The following is a 26,166-nucleotide window of genomic DNA, read 5'->3' as shown; positions in this document are numbered from 1 at the left end:
AGAGAAAAGGGAATTTTACTATGTAGCTCTTTTGCAACTCTTTAAGCCATGGCGTACAGAAGAGGAACTACTTGGAGATTTTCTCTGTTATGAAGACTCTTTTAATGCAACTAAGGATACCATAGAATGTCCTATTTTTCTAAATTATCTGCAAATGTTGAATGAAGAAATGGAGCAAGAAACCACAATTGCTGAAGAGATAGCTAGAGACAGTTCTCAAGATAGTCAGAGTTCTACTTCATTGAGCCAGGATCCACTAGGAGGACCAATTATCCAAAATGAAGCTGCCACTGCCATGGATGAGGTGGAAAGAGCTATGGAACAAGCTCAAGAGGATGGAGTTAACTTAGAAGATTTGGTAAAGCAACTAAACATTGAGCAGAAAAAGATATATGATGAAGTCACAGAGCAGATTGAACATGGATTCAGACATGAGAAAAAAGAGTGCTCATGTACATCATTTGACCCTGTGCGACTATATGTAAGTGGAGAAGCGGGGACAGGAAAAAGTTTTCTAATTAAAGATATTGCAAGTTATCTGCAGAAAAGGACAGATTCACCACTCTCTTGTGTTGTAACTGCTCCAACTGGTCTGGCAGCACATAACATTAAAGGGATTACTCTACATCGTTTACTGATGCTGCCAGTTGAACATGATAATAAATTGCATTACAACAAGTTATCTGGAGATGCGTGTTCTGAAGTTTCTGGAGTCCTGAAGAAAATGAAACTTCTTATCATTGATGAAGTAAGCATGGTCTCAAATCTAATGCTTGCTTTTGTGCATTTGAGAATAAAAAGAAATTCTTAGAACAGAGTATGATGTGTTATTTGGAGGAAAACACATTATTGTTTTTGGAGATCTATTGCAGTTGACTCCAGTAAAAGGACAACCAGTGTTTAAAATGCTCACACATGAAGATACTAGGAAGTCCCTTGGAAGCATTGGAAACGTTAATATATGGTTACATTTTAAATATGCTGAACTGCTTCAAAATATGCGACAGGCAAAGGATGAAAATTATAAAAATATTCTACAAGATGTAAGAATTGGAAAAGTGACTGAGCTTGGGAAAAAAGCTTTGCATAGTCGATTAATTTCAAATTTGTTTCCAAATGAAAACATTCTTCCAGAGAATATTTTTAAAAAAATGACTGAGAAGAAATCTGGGATATGTTTGATGCCAACTCTGCAAGAATGTTCCATCTTCAACAACAAAATGTTAGAGTTAGAAAATGAAGAGATTGTGAAACTGGAAGCAATAGATAAAATAGAGCATATGGGTGCAACAATTGTTTTGTCTGAAAATTTGAAAATTAAATTGGATTCATTGGAGAAAAGTATTTCTAAAACAGCTGGTTTTGAAAAGACTCTGAATGTGTGTTTAAATTGTCGTATCATTTTGAGAAGGAATTTAAATGTTGAAAGAGGTCTGGTAAATGGAGCAATGGGTTATGTTGTTGATTTTGTGAATTACAGAAATTGAGATGGAATTGAATTTTTAAAAATAAAATTTGATGGCATTGAACAAGTACAACAAATAAGTCGTGGTTCTGCTAGATTTTTACTTGTAAAAGACTTATATGTTCGCCAAAAATAGTTTCCTGTTTGTTTGGCATATGCAGTAACAATTCATAAATCTCAAGGTTTAAGTGTAGATAATGCTTTGGTAAACATTGGAAGATCTGTGTTTAAAGAGGGTATGGCATATGTGGCATTATCCCGAGTCAGAACTTTATCAGGATTGTATTTGATTGCGTGTGATGAGACAAAGATTTCTGCAGATCTAGATTGTGTAAAAGAATACAATAGGTTAAGAAGAGAGTATGCTCCACATTTGCCTCAATATCCTCTGTTTGAAAAATGTGCGGTAGGCCGTAAACGAAGAAATGAGGATAATTGTAGTGAGGTAGTTGCAAAAAGACAAAAAGTAGAGAAAACTGTAATTGAAAACAGGAAAAAAAAGAAATTGTGGAGAAAATGTTGTTGGATTTCAGTTTGAAAATAGTTCTGGTGTCAACTGCTATGCTAATGTAGTGGTTAATGTTGTTTTTTTTCTTAAAAGTTTACAAGAACAGATTGTTGAAAATCGGGATCAAAGATTGTGTGGTTTATTGAATTCTGTGTTTGAGAAATGTAGAAGTAGTACAGCACAAATAGAAAGTGTAACAGAAATTCAAAATATTTTAGATATGTGTTCTGGTCAAGATAAATTTTCACAGAACATTCAGCAGGATTGTCAGGAAATTTTAATGTATATGTTTGGTGTTTTGGAAGATGAAGGTGTAGACGTAGATAATCTTTTCAGCCTTTCTTATCAATGGCAGCATGACTGCCACAATTGTAGTTTATCAAGTACTACTAGAATAGACACTGAAAAATTTATATATTTGATTTTACCTGACTGTAAATCAGTGTCTTTTAAAAATCTAGTTAAAGCAGCAGATCATAATATGGTGTGTACCCAATGTAAGTGTCCAATGCTATCCACATTATTTATACAAAGTTATAGGCAGCATATCATTTTAGTTTTCCAACGATGTAGACCTGATGGAACTAAATTGACAACTTCTATCAAAAATTTTGTAGCTTCTCAGTTATCAATTTCAGGAAGAACCTTTACAACTGAAGCTATTATTTATCATAACGGTTCTTCGACAACCTCAGGACATTATACATGCTACTTAAAATCTGAAAATGGATGGAGTTACTGCAATGATTCTCATTTAACTTATAAACAATGTTTGCCTTATGACTCTTCAAATTCTTATCTAGTGTTTTTAAAACCAAAGTTTTAGTAAAGGGAATTGGCCTTTGAAGTTGGGAATAGATAATAAAAGTTAGTTAGTTAGTTAGTTAATCTAATATTTTAAATTATTTATCTCATGTAGATACTTTAAGTGGATCTCAAAGTAAAAAAAATATATATCTGACACAAATTGGCCGTGAGGAAAGTGTAAGGTATGATGTTCTTAGATCTTTTTTCATAGGAAGTCGATGAAATGGAAGTTATAGAGCACAGCAGACTTTTTTTCCACCAAAAGGACCTTCACTATCTTCTATTTGGCCTCACGGAAAAGTAAGTGAATCAAACATTAGTGTACATATATGAGATGTATGTTTGAATGGGTTTTTTTAAACACAATCTTCTAGATTGTGTTTTTTTTTCCCGCTGTTATATGATGAAGACTTTGAACTCACTAATTTAAGTGAAATTCAATATATTCTGAGAACAGCAAAAATAAATAATGTAACATATTGTAGAAGTTATTGTGTAGTTTGCATTGTGTAATTTATATTGTGTTCACATTGTCTCACACTCATTTTCCTTTTTCACCCTTATTTACCTCTCTTTACTAATTTACACTCTTTTTTCATCGCTGTTTATTTACTGCACTTCATTCACAACTTCTCAATCTAATAGGAACTGTATGCATTTCCTCTGTTCCTTCCACCACTTTTTATCTTTTTCATATTCTCTCAGTACCACTGCTTTAGTTTCCTAACCCTCTCTTTCTTTTTCCCCCTTTTTTTTTTTTGCACTCATTGTACTGTAGTTCACTTAGTTCTTCCTTTTGTTTTTCTGTGTACTTACTCTGTCACTCCTGTTTTATCCATCGTTCTATAATAACCTCATTCCTTTCATCCCTTCACTCTGTGACTTCCTCTTTTTTATTTATAATTTCTCATTCAGACTTCTCTCCTTTTCACTCATTTTTCCTTTACTTTCTTATCTTTACTGATTTTGTTTTGATATCTTACATTCTTTTAGTATCTTACTTACCTTTAGGAATTTGTTCTCTTTCTATTTCTTTTTCCTTCTTTTTCTCTTTCTACATTACTTTCTTTCTGTTTTTGTATCCTTCACTATTGCTTCATTTCTTAGTAAACTTTTGTAGATTTTTAAACCTCATGAACTGTTTCTTCTATTTTATTATATATTTTTAAGTAATTATAACGTGTTTTTTCTTTTATCTTTCACAGATACAAGTTTTCATTGATTTTTATGGTAAGTGTGTTTACAAAATTTTTTTTGTTATCACCTTTTGTTTTATTTTCACTATTTTTCTCTCACCCTACCTCACCCCTGTTTCCTTACTATACTTCCCTCACTTATTCTTTTCTTCCATGTTTACTTCCTACCACATTCAACTTCTTTCAGTACCTCTGCCTATGCACACTCCTTCACTTACCTTTTTTACTGGTTCACTTAGTCCCTTTTGTGACACTCCTTCTTTTACTCTCTCTCTTCTTTCTCTCTTTTACTCCCCATGTCTTACCCTTATTCACTTACATGTACCCTCTTTCACCCCTCTTTACTTATACTCACTGCTATTTACTTTCCCTGCGTCACTGCTATTCCTTTCCTCTGATTCCGTCACTACCTGTCATTCCCATACTTAACTGTCCTTCCTTTTACTTTCATCATTCATTCACATTCTCCCAGAACCTCTGCTTTAGTCTTCTTCCTATTTCTTCTCTTCTTTTGCTCCCTTATTCATTTTACTTTTCTCAGTTACTTCCTCTTATACCTTTTCTCTGTTTTACTATCAGTCCCTCTGTGTTCCTCCCTCTAGCTGTCTTTCTCTTAACACCACTCTCTCTGTCCCCATTCCTTTTAGCTTCATACTTTTTTTTTGTTGGTGCGCTGACGGGACGCGCACCGGTACGCGCACCGGGGCGTTCACCGGTGCGCGCACCGGAAGCGCTCCAGAGATGAAAATATAAAAAAAAACTATTTCAAAACAAAAACTAATATTATAATATACATTATAGTGTACATTTTTATAAAAACATACCTTTCTCAGCTATATTGAAAAAACCAGAGGTTTCACACACGTTATAGTTAGGAATTAGCATTTAAAAAACCTTTGAAACTCACTGAAAAAACCATAGGTTTCACACCAGTTATGATTAGGAATTAGCATTTAAAAAACCTATGAAATTCACTGAAAAAACCATAGGTTTCACACCAGTTATAGTTAGGAATTAGCATTTAAAAAACCTATTAAATTCACTGAAAAAACCATAGGTTTCACCCCAGTTATAGTTACCTGGAAATTTTACTGACATAAAACCATTGAAATTCCCACGTTAAAGTTAGTTGGACTCACTATAACTTGCACGCCTGTAATGCACTGCTGATGATGTCACATATTACATCACTTATGACATGGTCAGTGACATCACTCATGACATCACTGATGACTCCATCCTTGTGACAGAGTGACAAACCTCCTTTCAGTGTAATGTAACCCTTGAAACACATATTCAAGAAAAGAAACTAACATTTTCAAAAACATGGAGATACCCATACCAGTTACAACAACCAATTCAGTAATTCCGCCATCTATATACACATCCACTCATTCAACAAAAGTTCTATATAGTTACTCATACATATATTCACTCATCATATGTAGTGAAACACCTATACATCCTATTACTCACCGATAGTCATCCAAAAGTTACTCACACACATACTCACATACGCAAATAAACTATTGAACATCCATTTATTTGCATATACAGCTATACACACACTACCACCTTACTTCTAAGGAAACTTACACATGCTTACTCTATTAATCAATCACTTATAGAAACACATACTTATTTAAACAGGAACTCTTACAATCTCTCACTCTCACATTCACTCACTTATATACATCAATACTCCATATACTAGATTAAAACATATGTAGTTACTGATAAAGACACTAGTGAGACAGTCATTCACTCACTAACACACACATATACACACTTATCCACCCATACAGTCCTGCACATAAGCTGTCTTCAAAACACATACAAACAATGAGTTAGTCATTGATGCATCTATGTGCTAAGTTATACCCCCACCAAACCATACAGACACTCATACTGATACTAAAAAAACATCTAATAACCCAAATACACACTCATGTAGCTACTCACCAACCCATGCAGCCACTTATACACAAAGTGAAACACTGATACATATATTTAAATATTGAAACATTACTCGCTAATATATGTATTCACTAAGATACACTTAATAAGCCTGTTAACCAATCAATTTTTAAAAAAAATATCCTTTTAGACACTTATTTAAACATTTATTCTTCCATCGACCTTTACATATACATATATAAAACATATTTATTTTTCAGAAAGACACACATTCACTGGATGGTGTCATCAGTGATGTCATGAGTGATGTCACTGACCATGTCATTAGTGATGTAATATGTGACATCATCAGCAGTGCATTGCAGGCGCGCAAGTTATAGTGAGTCCAACTAACTATAACGTGGGAATTTCAATGGTTTACTGGTGTGAAACCTATGGTTTTTTCAGTGAATTTAATAGGTTTTTTAAATGCTAATTCCTAACTATAACTGGTGTAAAACCTATGGTTTTTTCAGTGAATATATATATATATATATATATATATATATATATATATATATATATATATATATATATATATATATATATATATATATATATATATATATATATATATATATTACCTACTGGCGGTAGCCAGTAGGTATATATAGTTAGGACCTAGTTTCCATAAGAAATCCCCAACATTCTATTGGGAATAACTTTAGGGCTGGTTGATGAATCTTCGCAAATTTCTCAAGGATGATGCCTCACTCCTCTCCGCTCCTTCCCTGAAAGTTTGGGGGGGATTCGTCAAGTGGGGGCTGAGAAAAAAGGGGAGTCCCAAAACGTGTTTTCCCCATGTTAATTTCCATAGGACCTTTAGACTCGACTACAGCCCGAACGGCTGAACAGAATTATTTGAAATTTGGTAAAATGGAAGAGACTGGTTCGCAGATTACGCTTTACTTTAAATGGTGTAAATCCGTCCAGTATTTGCTGAGAAAATTGAATTTAAAATCAATTATATATCTATAAGCGCGCACGCGTGCGCGCACTGTCCTCGTCTGCCTGCCTGAAATCGGGCCGCCGCGCTGCCCGCGGTGACCCGGAAGTGCTGGGGCCGGCCGGCCAATCCCAGCACCGTTAACTGAGAGCTTTTGGGGCTTCTGAAGTGTGGAAGGAATGAGCGACGGGTTTAGGGGGAGAGTGCCTGTGGCAGTGCGAGGCTAGTTAACATTCACCGTGCGACCTCTCACCACCAGGAATTATTATCTAAATCGTGAAGAAACGAAAAGGGCGTGCGAGCGCATCTCACCTGTCCCCCTCGCACGCCTTCGCCTGCCCTCAGCGTGCGCTGGTCTCTTTCGTCCCTACAGCACAGCACGCCTGTCTCTTCCATTCTCGCGCACCTCGCCGCTCACCAGTTTCTATATATATATATATTCACTGAAAAACCATAGGTTTTACACACGTTATATTTAGGAAATAGCATTTAAAAAACCTATGAAATTCACTGAAAAAACCATTGGTTTGACACCAGTTATAGTTAGCTGGAAATTTTACTGATAAAAAACCAATGAAATTCCACGTTATAGTTAGTTGGACTCACTATAACTTGCGCGTGTAATGCACTGCTGATGACATTACATATTACATCACTCATGACATGGTCAGTGACATCACTCATGACATCACTGATGACAGACCTCCTTTAAGTGTAATGTAACCCTTAAAACACATATTGGAAAATAGAAATTAACATTTTCCAAAAAATGGAGATACCCATACCAGTTACAACAACCAATTCAGTAATTCCACCATCCATATACACATTCTCTCATTCACCAACAGTTCTATATAGTCACTCATACATATACTCACTCATCATATGTAGTGATACACCTATACATCCTGTTACACACCGACAGTCATCCAAAAGTTACTCACACACATACTCACACATGCAAATAAACTATTGAACATCCATTTATTTGCTTATACAACTATACACACACTACCACGTTACTTCTAAGGAAACTTATACATACTTACTCTCTTAAACAATCACTTATAGAAACACATACTTATTTAAACAGAAACTCTTTCAATCTCTCACTCTCACATATACTCACTTATTTACATCAATAATCACATATACTAGATTAAAACATATGTAGTTACTGATAAACACAATAGTAAGACAGTCATTTACTTACTAACACAAACATATACACACTCATCCACCCATACAGTCCTGCACATATGTTGTCTTCAAAAAACATAGAAACAGTGAGTCAGTCATTGATGGATCCATATCATAAGTAACACCCCCACCAAACCATAGAGACACTCATACTGATACTAAAAAAACATCTAATAACCCATATACACACACATGTAGGTACTCATCAACCCATGCAGCCACTTATTCACAAAGTGAAACACTGATACATATATTGAAATATTTAAACATTACTCGCTAATATATGTATTCAGTAAGATACACTTAATAAGCCAGTTATCTAATCATTTCTTTTTAAAAAAAACATTCATTAAGACAATAATTTAAACATTTATTCTTCCCTCCACCTTTACATATACATATATAAAACATATTTATTTTTTAGAAAAACACACATTTACTGGATGGTGTCATAAGTGATGTCACTGACCATGTCATGAGTGATGTAATATGCAATGTCATCAGCAGTGCATTACACGCGCAAGTTATAGTGAGTCCAACTAACTATAACGTGGAATTTCATTGGTTTTATATCAGTAAAATTTCCAGCTAACTATAACTGGTATCAAAGCTATGGTTTTTTCAGTGAATGTCATAGGTTTTTTAAATGCTACTTCCTAACTATAACGTGTGTAAAACCTATGGTTTTTTCACTGAATATATATATATATATATATATTACCTACTGGCAGTCGCCAGTAGGTAGTTATAGTTAGGATAATTTTCAATGTTAAATCTCAACATTCTATTTTGAATAACTTTGGCGCCGGTTGACGAATCTGCCTGAAATTTTCAGGAAAATGGTCTCATGGCGGTCCGGTCCTTCCCTGAAAGTTTGGGGGGGATTCGTCAAGCGGGGGCCGAGATAAAAGGGGGGTCCCAAAACGCGTTTTCCCCATGTTAATTTCCATAGGGCGGTCGATTTCACTTTTAGCCCGAACGGCTGAATGGATTTCCACCAAACTTGGCAAAATTGTAGGGACTGGTAGCCCGATGTGCCTTTGCTATGTCTCAAGATATGTGCTCCAGTGGATTTTGAGTAATTTAGGTTCAAAAAAATATATATATCTATAGGCGCTCTCCCGTGCGCGCACCCGTGAGCGCTCCCGGCGCGACACGCGACTTGCGCGCAGGAAGCTGATTGGCTCTCAGTTGTCTGTAAACATTCTAAACAGTCCGGAGCGGCCGCCATCTTGTGTCTCGGTAAAATCGAGACACAAGGGGTTTGAAAAAAAAAGGGGCAAATGACCATAAGGGGGAAGAGTAGACCCCCTCTGACCCCCTAGGTTTGATGTAGGGACTAAAATAGGGTCCTGCAGGGCATTAAAATTTTTTTTTCGTTTTGCGCGGGGGAAGCGCATGGTACGCGCACCGGCGAAGCACGGGGAAAATCCAGGATTATATTTATGAAGGCCTTGCGCTGTTAGTTTTGCGCTTCCTGTGCGTCAATTTTTGTGACGCACCAGCGGTGTAAAAAAATGCGCATTGTTATGCAATATTTAAAAAGTGACGCATCTATCTAGATGCGTCACTTTTTAAATATAGTGCAACGAGGTACATTTTATTACACTGCTGGTGTTATGCGTCACTTTTCTGTGCGCACTCCTTATGACATTCCAGATGTGTCATATTTAATGTATGACGAATCATGTTGCAGATACAATATGGCGCAGAGTTTTAAAAAGTGACCCATGTACCTAGATGCGTCACTTTTTAAAAATAGCGTCAGGTATAATGCATGCAGAGGGGGTGTTCTCCCGCAAAAAGCTTTGTAATAGCGACGCAGTGAAATCTTTCAGATTTCACTGCGTCAGTTTTAGGATGCTGTTGCGTCAAAATCTTGTGCCTGCTTTACAGCAGGTGTTAGACTGAGGCAAGACCTTTCATATGCTGCTTTCCCCATTTGAAAGGACACATTACTGGAGTTGCGTCACTTTTGTGACGCACTCCAGCAATGCGTTACTTGGAATGTCATAAGGAGTGCGCACAGAAAAGTGACGCATTGCACCAGTAGTGTAAAAAAATGTGCCGCGTTGCGTTATATTTAAAAAGTGAGGTATCTAGGTAGATGGGTCACTTTTTAAAATCAAGCGCCACATTATATCTGCGTGAGGTATAATGCATGCAGAGGGGGTGTTCTCCCACTAAAAGCTTTGTAATAGCGACGCAGTGAAATGTTTGAGATTTCACTGCGTCACTTTTAGGATGCTGTTGCATCCTTTAAATATAGTGCAACGAGGCACATTTTATTACACTGCTGGTGTGATGCGTCACTTTTCTGTCCACAGTCCTTATGACATTCCAGATGTGTCATATTTAATGTATGACGAATCATGTTGCAAGGAGCTACAGATACGTCAGTATTTCTGACATATGTGTAAACATAAAAGTGATGCGAGGCCGGCGCAAAATTTTGACGCAATAGCATCCTAAAAGTGACGCAGGGAAATCTCATAGATTTCAGTACGTTGTTATTACCAAGCTTTTTGCGCGGGATTGCCCCTCTGCATACAATATACCTGATGCAGATACAATATGGCGCAGAGTTTTAAAAAGTGACCCATGTACCTAGATGCGTCACTTTTTAAAAAATAGTGTCAGGTATAATGCATGCAGAGGGGGTGTTCCTTGCAAAAAGCTTGGTAATAATGACGCAGTGCGTCACTTTTAGGATGCAGTTGCGCCAAAATCTTGCGCCTGCTTCACAGCAAACCTTTCACATGGTGCTTTTTCCATGTGAAAGGACACATTACTGGAGTTGCGTCACTTTTGTGACGCACTCCTGCAATGCGTTACTTTTGTGTTTACAGATATGTCAGAAATACTCCAGTTTATTCACTGTGTCATAACTTTCTTTTCTAACACTCACCTTCTTTCATTCCTCCTACTTCACTTCCTTTCACCTCTCATACCTTTCTGTTCTTTCTTACTCATTCTCCTTTCAATTATCAATGCACTATATTTCACTTACTCTTCATTTTTTAAGATTATAGCTCTTTGATGAGAATTGGAGGTAGTTCTGAAAAGAACTTTTGGTTTTCTTCTTTTAACTGAAGAGGAACAAAAACAGGGAATAGAAACTGCTCAACAGGAGCAAAAAGAAAAGAAAAAAATTAGGGGTGGGAAGGGCAGTGATGGTTCTCTAATGCCCGAACCATGAGCTGGACACTTTGCTCCCCATAGGTGAGGAGTTGATTGCAGTATCTGCATCTGACGAGCCCATGGTTGAATGCAGGTTGGATGTTGGCTACCTGCCCCTGAGATTGGTCTCTTCCAGAAGAAGTTGCTCCTCCTGTTGATGTAGAGGCCCCATCTCTGGGAACCTCCTGTGCCAGAGCCCTGACACTTTCCCGGGCAAAATTCTGGGGGTGCCTCCTCTCCACATGTCGGATCATCGTAAAGTTCCCAAAAGAGTATTTTTTTTGGGGGTTACCCCGTGACAGGACCTGTTTGCAGATCCTGCACTCTACTTTTGGTGCATTCACCTTCTTCTGGCCTTCTGGAAACTTAAAAAATTTCCAAATGAAATGTTCCTTCACCTTTGGGGTAGGAGGCTCTTCATCAATGAAGTCATCTTCACTGCTGGATGGTCTGGCAGCCATGATGAATCCAGGAATATGGAGCAGCAAAAAAGGCAGGTCTTTCAGTCACAAAAGTGAAAGAAGAAGTGAAGGAAATGGGTGGGGATTTCATTCATTGTAAAAAAAAACTGTTAGCAACCAATGAAAAGTGTTATTTGAGGGTCACATGACCCGACGCGTTTACGCTGCGCGCTCCGGAGCACTTCCGGGTGCGTTTACGCAGCGCGATCGTAGGCGCTTCCGGGGCGCAAACGTGGCGCGATCGTAGGCGCTTTTCCGTGCGTTTATGCGCCGCGCACGTATGCGCTTCCGAGGGCACTTACGTTGCGCGCCGAAGTGACGTCATCAATCTTTTATAGAAATGCATAATCATTTTCCATATTAAAAAAAACTAATTTTATTTGTATGGTACGAAATGTTTTGCATTATTATTAACTTTTCATTCATATTTTTTTTTCACGAACGACAGTTGCGCTCTGGGTGCGCTTTCAGATGAGCTCTCGGAGAAGCTTACAGGAGAGCTTAGCTGAAAGCTTCCCGGAGCGCGCACCCAGAGCGCAAAAGAAAAAAATTATAAGAAAAAATGAATACTTAAAAAAAAACAGCAAATTGTAAAAAAAAAAAAGGTTAGAAACTCGATATACAAAGGAATTAGCATTTAAAAAACCTATGAAATTCACTGAAAAAACCATAGGTTTCACACCAGTTATAGTTAGGAATTAGCATTTAAAAAACCTATGAAATTCACTGAAAAAACCATAGGTTTCACACCAGTTATAGTTAGGAATTAGCATTTAAAAAACCTATTAAATTCACTGAAAAAACCATAGGTTTCACACCAGTTATAGTTAGCTGGAAATTTTACTGATATAAAACCATTGAAATTCCCACGTTATAGTTAGTCGGACTCACTATAACTTGCGCGTGCAATGCACTGCTGATGACATCACATATTACATCACTCATGACATGGTCAGTGACATCACTCATGACATCACTGATGACACCATCCTTGTGACACAGTGACAGACCTCCTTTCAGTGTAATGTAACCCATGAAACACATATTCAAAAATAGAAACTAATATTTTCAAAAAAGTGGATATACCCATACCAGTTACAACAACCAATTCAGTAATATCACCATCTAATACACATCCACTCATGTGTATGTATATGGGTTATTAGATATTTTTATTAGTATCAGTATGAGTGTCTATATGGTTTGGTGGGGGTATTACTTAGCACATAGATGCATGAGTGACTGACTCTTTGTTTGTATGTGTTTTGAAGACAACATATGTACAGGACTGTATGGGTGGATGAGTGTCTATATGTGTTTGTTAGTGAGTGAATGACTGTCTCACTAGTGTCTTTATCAGTAACTACATATGTTTTAATCTAGTATATATGAATATTGATGTATATAAGTGAGTATATGTGAGAGTAAGAGATTGTAAGAGTTCCTGTTTAAATAAGTATGTGTTTCTATAAGTGATTGTTTAAGAGAATAAATATGTGTAATTTTAAATAGAAGTAAGGTGGAAGTGTGTGTATAACTCTATATTCAAATAAATGGATGTCCAATAGTTTATCTGCACGTGTGAATATGTGTGTGAGTAACTTTTGGATGAATGTCGGTGTGTAACAGGATGTATAGGTGTATCACTTCATATGATGAGTGAGTATATGTATGAGTGACTATATAAAACTATTGGTGAATGAGTGGATGTGTATATAGATAGTGGAATTACTGAATTGCTTGTTGTAACTGATATAGGTATCTCCATTTTTTTAAAAATTTCAGTTTCTATTTTTGAATATGTGTCTCAAGGGTTACATTATAGTGAAAGGAGGTCTGTCACTATGTCACAAGGATGGTGTCATGAGTGATGTCACTGACCATGTCATGAGTGATGTAATATGTGATGTCATCAGCAGTGCATTGCACGCGCAAGTTATAGTGAGTCCGACTAACTATAACGTGGGAATTTCAATGGTTTTATATCAGTAAAATTTCCAGCTAACTATAACTGGTGTGAAACCTATGGTTTTTTCAGTGAATATATATATATATATATCTACATATATATATATATATATATATATGTAGATATATATATATATATATATATATATATATATATATATATATATATATATTACCTACTGGCTATCGCCAGTAGGTATATATAGTTAGAATTTTTTCTCTATGGGACTTTTGAAAATTCTATGTCTAATAACTTTGGCGTTTGTGGACGGAATCGGCTGAAATTTTCAGGAAAATGGCACATTTTGATTCTGAGCAGCCCCTGAAAATTTGGGGGGGTTTCGTCAAGGGGGGGCCGAGAAAAAAGGGGGGTCCCAAAACGCGTTTTTTGCATTGAGTTTTCCATAGGGCGGTTGGACTCACTTTTAGCTCGAACGGCTGAATGGATTTGCACGAAACTTGGCAAAATTGTAGGGACTGTTAGCCCGATGTGCCTTTGCTAGGTCTCAATATATGTGCTCCAGTAGTTTTTGAGAAATTAACGTTCAAACCAAGATATATATCTGTAACAGCGCTCTGGGCAGCGATCCGGTCCGCTTACTTTTCGCTTATCGGAACTTTGCGCGCAGAAAGCTGATTGGCTCTCCGGTGTCTGTCAACATTCTAAACAGTCCGGTGCGGCCGCCATCTTGTCTCTCGGTAGGATCGAGAGAGAAGAAAAGGTGAAAAACTAAGGGGGAATTTAATGAAAGGGGGCAAGGTATCCCCCTCTTCACCCCCTAGGAATGTTGTTGGGGTTATTAAAGGGTCCCGTGGGGAAAATAAAAAAAAAAATGATTTTTCACGGTAGAAGCGCTTCACGGGCCGCGAACTGGGCCGCAAACTGGTAGCGAAACGGGAATTCGCCATTTTGAGCTTCGTTAATTAAATTACTAGGTATAAGTGGGTGCGGGAGACGTATCCTAATCCCCTATGTTTCCTGAGGGTGGCTGAGGAGGCTGATATATGTTGATACATCTCTTCCAGCGGCTGTGCGTGAGCTTTTTTTTTTTTTTGCTGCGTGACAGTCCGGAGCGGCCGCCATCTTGTCTCTCGGTAGGATCGAGAGAGAAGAAAAGGTGAAAAACTAAGGGGGAATTTAATGAAAGGGGGCAAGGTATCCCCCTCTTCACCCCCTAGGAATGTTGTTGGGGTTATTAAAGGGTCCCGTGGGGAAAATAAAAAAAAAATGATTTTTCACGGTAGAAGCGCTTCACGGGCCGCGAACTGGGCCGCAAACTGGTAGCGAAACGGGAATTCGCCATTTTGAGCTTCGTTAATTAAATTACTAGGTATAAGTGGGTGCGGGAGACGTATCCTAATCCCCTATGTTTCCTGAGGGTGGCTGAGGAGGCTGATATATGTTGATACATCTCTTCCAGCGGCTGCGCCATCTTGCCTTTTTTTCGAATGCCACAATTTTGTCGTGCACGGCAGCCATTTTAGATGCCAGGCTGGTCCCAGGCTATCACCTAACCCTGCGGATGTAGTTTATGGCCCCAGCTGTAGAGAATTCAGACATGCCAATCCTCCTGATTCAGGCGTGTGACTACTGATTTCAGTGCTAGTCTCCCGCCTCCCGATTTCTGCAAGCAAAAACCCGGGGGCATATTACGAACAACTAGCGATAATTTTTGTCTCTAACTTGTTTAGAGACAAAAATTATCGCCGCACATCGGCGATTTTTATCGCAGATAAACCTTGCTATTATCGCAGAAAAGTCAGCGATATTCATGTATTATTGACCTAATGCTCTTAGCCATGTTATCCACCTCCCATTGGATAACATGGCTAAGAACTGCTCAGGGCAGGTGTTAGATTTTGGAGATATTCGCGCTTAGCGCGAATATCTCCAAATGTTGGTAATAGAAGGTAGCGATGTTAGGGACTGTTTCCAGTCGCTAACATCTTGGCACGCCACTTTGCATGTCATTAGTGATAAATATCACTGACATGCAAAGCGGGGCCCAAGATGGTCGCTATCTCCTTTTAGCTGTCACTAACTGGTGTTAGCGACAGCTTGGTAATAGGGAGATAATTTTATCTCCGCTTTCATGGCTTTTAAAGCCAAAAAAGCGGAGATAAACCCCCTTGATAATATGCCCCACGATTCCTTGGGGGTTTCAGCCGACAGGGCTTGGTATTGTGTTACATGGTAATTTTTCCATGAAACGTCAGAGGGTCGATGCAGGGGTTCTAGAAGAGGTGATAAACCATTTAAGCCTCATGAACAAGCGCATGGTCTTTTAAAGATATGTGAAGTACTCGGGGCGGCGGTTTGTGTGTGCCCTCTTTCAGGAGCGGGCGGGGGGGCACTGCCAGCAACTTGCCAGGTCAGGTAGTGTTCAACACGTGCATCACCCTTTCTCTGCCTGCTATTGCGCTCCATGCTTCGGAAAGGTAAGAAAAAGAACGTGCATTTGAGTTTGAAATGTCCGATCCTGCAGCAGCACACTTCCAAAGCCCACACATGACAATAACCCGATTCAAGGCCCCATTCACCCGTTTTTCAAAAAATAGATAACACTCCAACAAATTAAGGTTATAAAACTTTATTAACTTTTAACGCTGAAGAACAGAACAAAAACTAAAAACATTTAAACATTTATTAACACAAAAAGCAACAATGGTTAGAAGCTGTCTTTTGTGCGAATAGTCCCAAGGCAGCACAACGTGCAGAGTTCTGGACGGCACCCAGGTGATGTCGCCTGGGTGCCGCACTGGTTTAGGGATCCTACAATGCTGCTCCGAAAATTGGCGTGGGGCGTCCCGGGTGGGGCGGGGGGAGGCCTCGTCAGTAGCGGTCTGTTGTGCGAATAGTCCCAAGGCAGCACAACGTGCAGAGTTCTGGACGGCACCCAGGTGATGTCGCCTGGGTGCCGCACTGGTTTAGGGATCCTACAATGCAGCACAGAAAAACAGCGTGGGGCGTCCCGGGTGATGCGGGGGGAGGCCTCGTCAGTAGCGGTCTGTGTCCAGTGTCACATGGCTGACACAACATGTACGACAGGCACCCAGGTGATGTCCAGTAAACTGCCGCACTGGTTTTGGTATCCTACAATGCTGCTCCGAAAATTGGCGTGCGGCGGCCCGGGGGGGGGGGGAGGCGGCGTGAACGGGCTTCCCCAGGTGGCGGCCATCTAGCTGAGTTGCGCTCGCTCTTGCGGCCACAGCGTCTCGCTCACCATGTTGTGGAGTTGCTCCCACTCTTGCAGTGCAGCGATAGGCGGCTGCCACATGGCTGTCAAAATGGCGGACGGCTCTTCGGTTTTGGGCCTGGTCCACTGAAATGGCCCTGGGACACCTTGGAACTCGGACGCTTGCCTGCTAGGGCTTGGGCTCCATTCTCGAAAAGCGTCCCCTCAGCCGTGAAGATTGTATAAAAGTCTTGGGGGCCCCCGACTCCCGCAGGCTTCCGGTGGGGAGCGGCTGCCATGATTGCTCGCGGAATGACCACGACGGAGCCACGAGATGGTGGTGCTCTCATGCTGACGCCAGCTTCAGTCTGAATGATCCAGAAACAAGGTGGGGCTTTCATCGTTTGGGAAAAAAAATGTTCTAAACCAATGAAAAGTGTTATTTTTAGGTCATATGACCAAGCCTTCCATCTTTAGGAAACCAAAAGTAAAATGAACCAATGAAAAGTTTTATAAACAAGTCACATGACCTGTTCTGCGGCATATGGCTACAAAAAGCGTAGAAAATCCGTTGGCACGTGAGGCGGCGTCAGTAGCGGACCGATGTGCGAATAGGCCGAAGGCAGCACAACGCGTCGAGATCCGGATGGCACCGAGGTGGTGTCCAGCAAATTGCCGCACTGGTGTGCCCATCCTACAATGCTGCGCCGAAAGACGGCGTGTCCAGCTGAGTTGCGGTCACTGTCAGTAGCGGACCGATGTGCGAATAGGCCGAAGGCAGCACAACACGTCGAGATCCGGATGGCACCGAGGTGGTGTCCAGCAAATTGCCGCACTGGTGTGGCTATCCTACAATGCTGCGCCGAAAGACGGCGTGTCCAGCTGAGTTGCGGTCACTGTTGCGGTACAGTGACTCGAACGCGCCGAGATCCGGATGGCACCGAGGTGGTGTCCAGCAAATTGCCGCACTGGTGTGGCCATCCTACAATGCTGCGCCGAAAGACGGCGTGTCCAGCTGAATTGCGGTCACTGTTGCGGTACAGTGACTCGAACGCGCCGAGATCCGGATGGCACCGAGGTGGTGTCCAGCAAATTGCCGCACTGGTGTGGCCATCCTACAATGCTGCGCCGAAAGACGGCGTGGGGTGCCCCGTTGGCTTATGAGGTGATGTCAGTAGTGGACCGATGTGTGAATAGGTCGGAACCAGCACAAGGCGCCAAGATCCGAATGGCAAGTCCTGGATGTTGAGTGCCTCAGTTGAGAGTTCTGAGCAGTGCTTGTAAGACTGTCTGAAGCTTATTTGCACCTGCTGCAGCTTCACTAGGTCCGGCGGAACATTTTTCCTTTTCCTTTCTGCTTCTTTTCCTACAATGCGTTTCATCTGAAGACACGACCAGGTCCCTGAATGTGTGCAGGGGGACGCTATTGATTGAATGAAAATGGCGGCTTGACACAAAGCTGACTCAAGCGTTACTGTTGGTGCTATACAGACTAAAATTGGTTTTCAGTTTGTACATTCTTCAGGTTTTTTTTTTCCATCCAAGTCTGATTGAGAGTTTGTAGAAAAATGGCTTCAGATTTTCCACATACTACTCTTCAACATTCTTTCTAAATGTAACTATGTGAAACTCACTAGGAGAACGGCTGTTTCTGTTTCCTTTCAAAATGCTGCCACCAATATTTTCTGAATGGAAGACACCATCTTGTAGCATAAAGGGCCGAAAGGGGTTCTGGTCTGGCCGATGGTTGGTGGAGACATTTTGACTATATCTTGGACCTGCCCGGCCTCGCCCAAAATGGCGCCGGTATAAATGGGACTCGTAACCCCTTGCCCGCAAATGTATATCTAGAAAATTTAATTGTAAGTGGCCCTGTCGTATTTTAATTACAAAATGTACGTCCACCGATTCCGCAACTGTTAGAGACCTTTGTTCTTGTCACCTAATGGCCCGCTCGTTACGTTCTTCTACAGTGTAAATGTCTCCTCATCATATACGATTTCAGTTTGCTCCGTGGCCGGCCCACGTGGTTATAGGCCCGTATTTGTATACTGACATTTTCACAATAAAGGTTTTTAAAACAAAACACGGTAGTAGTATTTACATTTGTATATTTTTTACTTTTAGTGACTGTTTTCGAATCAGTAAAAGGCAAGTGAAATAAAGCAGTCCAATTACATGACGGATAAAGGGTATAATATGTAGGAACGCAGTAAAGATAAATGGTCAAGGGCAGTTGTGTTTTTCATGTCTGCAACATAAAGTGATCGATAAGAATCTGATAATCAGGCGTATCGGCGACTAAGACAGCAGGCCGAATCTCTTTTACTCAACGGCTCCGTCATGGAAGGAAGAAACGCCCTTTTTCTCGAAAAAGGAATATATTTTACTTGCAAGACAGTTGTAAATTTTCCGGGAAAGTACATTAGCCTGGAATATTATAACATATGTTTGAAAAAAAAATATTGTTCGAAAATAATAAAAAGCGTAATTTTTAGGTCATATGACCAAGCTTTTCATCATTAAATTAACAAAAGTAAAATGAACCAATGAAAAGTTTTATTAACAAGTCACGTGACCTGTTATGCTTACGTTACGCGCTGCGCGCCGCGCCTCGGATCACTTCCGGGTGCGCTAACGCGGCGTGTCATAAAACGCATTACGCGACAACGTAGGTCAAGAATATAGTCAAAATGTCTCCACCAACCAGCGTTCAGAACACAACCCCTTTCAGCAGTCCAAAAAGTTCTGTTAAATGACAACAGAGGGGACAGGCAACAAGAACCATCAGTCAAAGAGGGGAGGGCAAGTTCTTCTCTTCCGGGTCATGTTGGGGCGCTACCGGAACTGATCGAATTGGTAGTCTACAGTGTTTCTGGATGTTTCAGACTAAAGCTGGCGTCAGCATGAGACCACTACCATCTCGTAGCTCCGTCGTGGCCATTCCACGAGCAATCATGGCAGCCGCTCCCCAGCAGAAGCCTGCGGGAGTCGGAAGCCCCCAAGACTTTTGTAGAATCTTCACGGCTGAGGGGACGCTTTTCGAGAATGGGACCCAAGCCCTAGCAGACAAGCGTCCGAGTTCAGAGGTGTCCCAGGGCCATTTTAGTGGACCAGGCCCAAAACCGAAGAGCCGGCCGCCATTTTGAGAGTCCTGTGGCAGCTGCCTATCGCTGCACCGCAAGAGCGGGCGCATCTAAACTACATGGTGAGCGAGACGCTGTAGTCGCAAGAGCGGGCGGTAAACAGCTGAATGGCGGAAGAGGCACAGTGTAGCAAAAGCGGGCGGAATGGCAACTAAAACGATAAAGGGGCGCCCCACTATAGCTTGTCTTCAGGTCAAACGGATTGTGGGACAAGGTCCAGAATTGAAGAGTCATCAAAAGGCAAAAAGTTCCGCCTGACCCCGGGAGCCGGCCGCCTATGTCGGGGGCGATCTCAGGCTACACCAGTGCTATAAGACTTGGGGAGGGTGTCGGAGCCAAGCGTCTTCTCCGAGTCCATGGCCATCACACCGCCCCTCAGGGGCCTCCGTCAAGCTGTTTAGGAAGGTAACATATCACATTGTTTTCTAATGCAGTCAGGTCCACAAACGACACTCACTTACTTTGAGAATAGTGAAGCTGCAGTAGGTGGAAATAAGCTTCAGACAGTGTTACAAGCACTGCTCAGAACTCTTAACTATGGCACCCAACATCCAGAACTTATGCTATTTGAGAATGGCAGTGACATCGAAGCATCTCAGGGACCAAAACCATTAACGTACTTTCACGTATGAAAATCTTACTTGGGGAGGGGGCAGGAGCGAAGCGCCCCCTCCCAGTCAGCGCCACCACACCGTATGTTGAAAATCTGAAGCCATCGTTCTACAAAGTCAACCAAACTTGGATTGAAAAATCTAGAAAAATGTACAAACTGAAAACCAGTTTTGGTCTGCATAGCATCAGTAGCAACGCTTGAGTCAGCTTTGTGTCAAGCCGCCATTTTGATTCAACAAAGCACAGGCATTGAAAAAGGCTGAAATTCAGAACTCTAAACTATGGCACCCAACATCCAGGAGCTTGCCATCCGGATCTTGGAGCCTTGTGCTGTTTTCGATCTATTCACACATCGGTCCACTACTGACATCATCTTATAAACCAACGTTTTGTAAATAGTTATTTAATAAAATGTTTTACCCTGTTTCTTTGCTGGTGTGTTGTGTATATTTTCAATATTTGCATAGGGTTTGTCGTTATTTTGTGCGGGATGGGTGATGGAGCCGAGCTGTCTTGCAGCCCTCATGGTGTGGAGCTCAGTTCATCTCACTATTTTCGTATTTCTCATGAAGGGTTGTACCTAATATTTCTATTTTAGCGAGGTCAAAAAGAGATCCAATTAGTGGCCTACTGATTTTGCTCGATTACTTTTATTTTTTTACACGATTTTTGACTATCTGCAAAGACTAAACAGAGTATTGCGACTTTGTGCTTGTTTGTAAATAGAGAATGAACCAAAGAGAATCAATTGTAAAACAGTAAATGCTTGGATAACAATCAATCAAATGGAGAGACAAGCAGGCACGACGGATTACAACGGGGGTAAAGGCCTGCGTTAACTACCCTTCAGTATCTGCAAAGAGAGAGTACTACTAAGACAAAAGAGGGGAGGGAGGGGGGGTGCAGCGTTCAAAGCACATCAGCGTGCATAAATACGAAAATGTTTTTATCTATCACGTACTTGACATTTTAAAGCTTTTCATATTTGCTATTAAAAAACCAATGAAATTCACAGAAAAAACCATAGGTTATAGTGGATATATAGTTAGAAATTTGCATTTAGAAAACCTTGAAAATTCAATGAAAAAACCATTGGTTATAGTCCATATATAGTTAGGAATTAGCATTTACAAAACCTTATTTTACTCGCATAAAACCATTGAAATTCCATATATAGTTAGAAGCGCTAACTATATATCGCGCACCCGCAATCCACTGCTGATGATGTCACATATTACATCATTCATGACATGGTCAGTGACATCACTGATGACATCACTGATGACATCTCAAATGACATCACTGATGACAACTCAAATGACATCACTGATGACATCTCAAATGACATCACTGATGACATCACTGATGATAACTCAAATGACATCACTGATGACATCTCATTTGTCATCACTGATCACATCACTTATGTGATAATACAATGAACCTCTTCAGACTCTAATATAACCTTACATACACTCAGTATAAACAGACACTCACAGACTGTCACTCATCCATGGAGTTACTCACACACCTAGTCAGTCATGCAAAGAATCAATCACACTTCCATTTCCTCAACTATAAAGTTATACACATCTTACTTATTCAAACATATAATAACACATATTTATTCTCTTATATAATCCCTGATACAAGCTCACAGTGATCGATACAGCCACTCACACATTCACTGGCTCTTATGTTCAGTTATTTATATATCTCAACTCTCACATGTATTGTGTTTTACATACGTACTTACTTGCACATGTAGCAATGAGAAATCCATTCACTCACCAACACACCCATGCATAGTCAACCGCCCATATAGCTGTTTCCATATGCACTCTTGAACTCATACTCCGAGTGAATCAACTGCTTACACATCTATGCACAGAGTCACGCACCTCCCAGCCACCCACACACACACTCAGCCTCCCATTCAAATACTTGGGCAACCAATCAATAACCCATATGGCCACTCTTATAGCTACTGATCAACACATGCAGCAGCTTACACAACAACAAACATACTGATGCACAAATTAAGACAGTTTAGTCACTAACCCATGCACTCAGTGAGACACATTTAATCACTCACTCATACAGTCAGTCATGCACCTACTAAATTCTTCATCCAGACACTTATACATCCACTCATTCTTCAATATGTGAAACATATTTAAACTTTACAGACACATACAATCATTTGAGTTGTCATCAGTGATGTCATTTGAGATGTCATCAGTGATGTCATCAGTGATGTCACTGACCATGTCATGAATGATGTAATATGTGACATCATCAGCAGTGGATTGCGGGTGCGCGATATATAGTTAGCGCTTCTAACTATATATGGAATTTCAATGGTTTTATGCGAGTAAAATAAGGTTTTGTAAATGCTAATTCCTAACTATATATGGACTATAACCAATGGTTTTTTCATTGAATTTTCAAGGTTTTCTAAATGCAAATTTCTAACTATATATCCACTATAACCTATGGTTTTTTCTGTGAATATATATATATATATATATATATATCTACATATATATATATTCACAGAAAATAGGCCATATATAGTTAGGAATTTGCATTTACAAAACCTTGAAATGGTTAGTGACATCACTGATGACATCACTGATGACATCTCAAATGACATCACTGATGACATCACTGATGACATCTCAAATGACATCACTCATGACAACATCCAGTGACTGTATGTTTCTGTTAAGTTAAAATATGTCTTACATATTGAAGAATGAGTGGATGTATAAGTGTCTGGAAGAAGGATTTAGTAGGTGCATGACTGACTGTATGAGAGAATGATTAAATGTGTCTTACTGAGTGTATGGGTTAGTGACTAAACTGTCTTAATTTGTGCATCATTATATCTGTTGTTCTACAAACTGCTGCATGTGTTGATCAGTAGCTATATGAGTAACTGTATGGGTTATTCATTGGTTGTCCAAGTATTTGTATGGGAAACTGAGTGTGTGTGTATGTATGGGCGGTTGACTGTGCATGAGTGTATTAGTGAGTGAATGGATATCTCAGTGCTACATGTCAAAGTAAGTACATATGTAAAACACAGTACATGTGAGAGTTGACATATATAAATAACTTTGCATAAGAGCCAGTGAATGTGTGAGTGGCTGTATGGATCATTGTGAACATGTATCAGGGTTTGTATAAGAGAGTAAATATGTGTTAGTATATGTTTGAATAAGTAAGGTGTGTATAACTGTATAGTTGAGAAAATGGAGGTGTGATTGATTTTTTGCATAACTGACTAGGTGTGTGAGTAACTCCATGGATGAGTGACAGTCTGTGACTGTCTGTTTACACTGATTGTATCTAAGGTTATATTAGAGTCTGAAGAGGTTCATGGTATTATCACATGCATGATATCATCAGTGATGTGATCAGTCATGTCAAATGAGATGTTATCAGTGATTTTATCAGTGATGTCATTTGAGATGTCATCAGTGATGTCATCAGTGATGTCATTTGAGATGTCATCAGTGATGTCATTTGAGATGTCATCAGAGATGTCATCAGTGATGTCACTAACCATGTCATGAATGATGTAATATGTGACATCATCAGCAGTGGATTGCGGGTGCGCGATATATAGTTAGTGCAACTAACTATATATGAAATTTCAATGGTTTTGTGTGAGTAAAATAAGGTTTTGAAAAGGCTAATCCCTAACTATATATGGTCTATAACCAATGGTTTTTTCAGTGAATTTTCAAGGTTTTGTAAATGCAAATTCCTAACTATATATGGCCTAAAACCTATGGTTTTTTCTGTGAATTTCAATGGTTTTTTAATAGCAAATATCAAAAGCTGTCAAATGTCAAGTACGTGATAGGTAAAAACTTTTTCGTGTTTATGCACGCTGATGTGCTTTGAACGCTGCCCCCTCCCCCTCCCCTCTTTTCTCTTATTAGTACTCTCTCTTTGCAGATAGTGAAGAGTAGTTAACGCAGGCCTTTACCCCCGTTGTAATCCGTCGTGCCTGCTTGTCTCTCCATTTGATTGATTATTGATTGTTATCCAAGCATTTACTGTTTTACAATTGATTCTCTTTGGTTCATTCTCTATTTACAAACAAGCACAAAGTCGCAATACTCTGTTTAGTCTTTGCAGATAGTGAAAAATCGTGAAAAATCGTGTAAAAAAATAAAAGTAATCGAGCAAAATCAGCAGGCCACTAATTGGATCTCTTTTTGACCTCGCTAAAATAGAAATATTAGGAACAACCCTTCATGAGAAATACGAAAATAGTGAGATGAACTGAGCTCCACACCATGAGGGCTGCAAGACAGCTCGGCTCCGTCACCCACCCCGCCCAAAATAACGACAAACCCTATGCAAATATTAAAAATATATACAACACACCAGCAAAGTAACAGGGTAAAACATTTTATTAAATAACTATTTACATAACTATTTTATACTTTTTATTGCCCGATCCGGCTAGCTCAATCGATCGAGCATGAAACTCATGCACTCTGATAGCAAGCGTTGCTACTGATGCTATGCAGACCAAAACTGGTTTTCAGTTTGTACATTTTTCTAGATTTTTCCATCCAAGGTTGGTTGAGTTTGTAGAACGATGGCTTCAGATTTTCAACAAACGGTGTGGTGGCGCGGACTGGGAGGGGGCGCTTCGCTCCTGCCCCCTCCCCAAGTAAGATTTTCATACGTGAAAGTACGTTAATGGTTTTGGTCCCTGAGTTGCTTCGATGTCACTGCCATTCTCAAATGGCATAAGTTCTGGATGTTGGGTGCCATAGTTCAGAGTTCTGAGCAGCGCTTGTAACACTGTCTGAAGCTTATTTCCACCTACTGCAGCTTCACTATTCTCAAAGTAAAACAATGTGATATGGTACCTCCCTAAACCGCTTGACGGAGGCCCCCGAGGGGCGGTGTGATGGCACGGACTCGGAGAAGACGCTTGGCTCCGACCCCCTCCCCAAGTCTTATAGCACTGGTGTAGCCTGAGATCGCCCCCGACATAGGCGGCCGGCTCCCGGGGTCCGGCTGAACTTTTTGCCTTTTGATGACTCTTCTATTCTGGACCTTGTCCCACAATCCTTTTGACCTGAAGACACGCTGTAGTGGGGCGCCCCTTTACCGTTTTAGTTGCCATTCCGCCCGCTTTTGCTACACTGTGCCTCTTCCTTCATTCAGCTGTTTACTGCCCGCTCTTGCGCCTACAGCGTCTCGCTCACCGAGTAGTTGAGTTGCTCCCGCTCTTGCGATGCAACGATAAGCGACTGCCACAGGACTCTCAAAATGTCGGCCGGCTCTACAGATTTGGGCGTGGTCCACTAAAATGGCCCTGGGACACCTTGGAACTCGGACGCTTCCCTGATAGGGCTTGGGTCCCATTCTCGAAAGCGTCCCCTCAGCCGTGAAGATTCTACAAAAGTCTTGGGGGCCCCCAACTCCCGCAGGCTTCTGGTGGGGAGCGGCTGCCTTGTTTGCTCGTGGAATGGCCACGACGGAGCTACGAGATGGTGGTGCTCTCATGCTG

This window comes from Lissotriton vulgaris, chromosome 6, assembly GCF_964263255.1.
Source record: "Lissotriton vulgaris chromosome 6, aLisVul1.2, whole genome shotgun sequence".
In the NCBI taxonomy this organism is placed as follows: Eukaryota; Metazoa; Chordata; class Amphibia; order Caudata; family Salamandridae; genus Lissotriton; species Lissotriton vulgaris.
The sequence above is the reverse complement of the archived record's forward strand: the minus strand, read 5'-3'. Positions refer to the sequence as shown.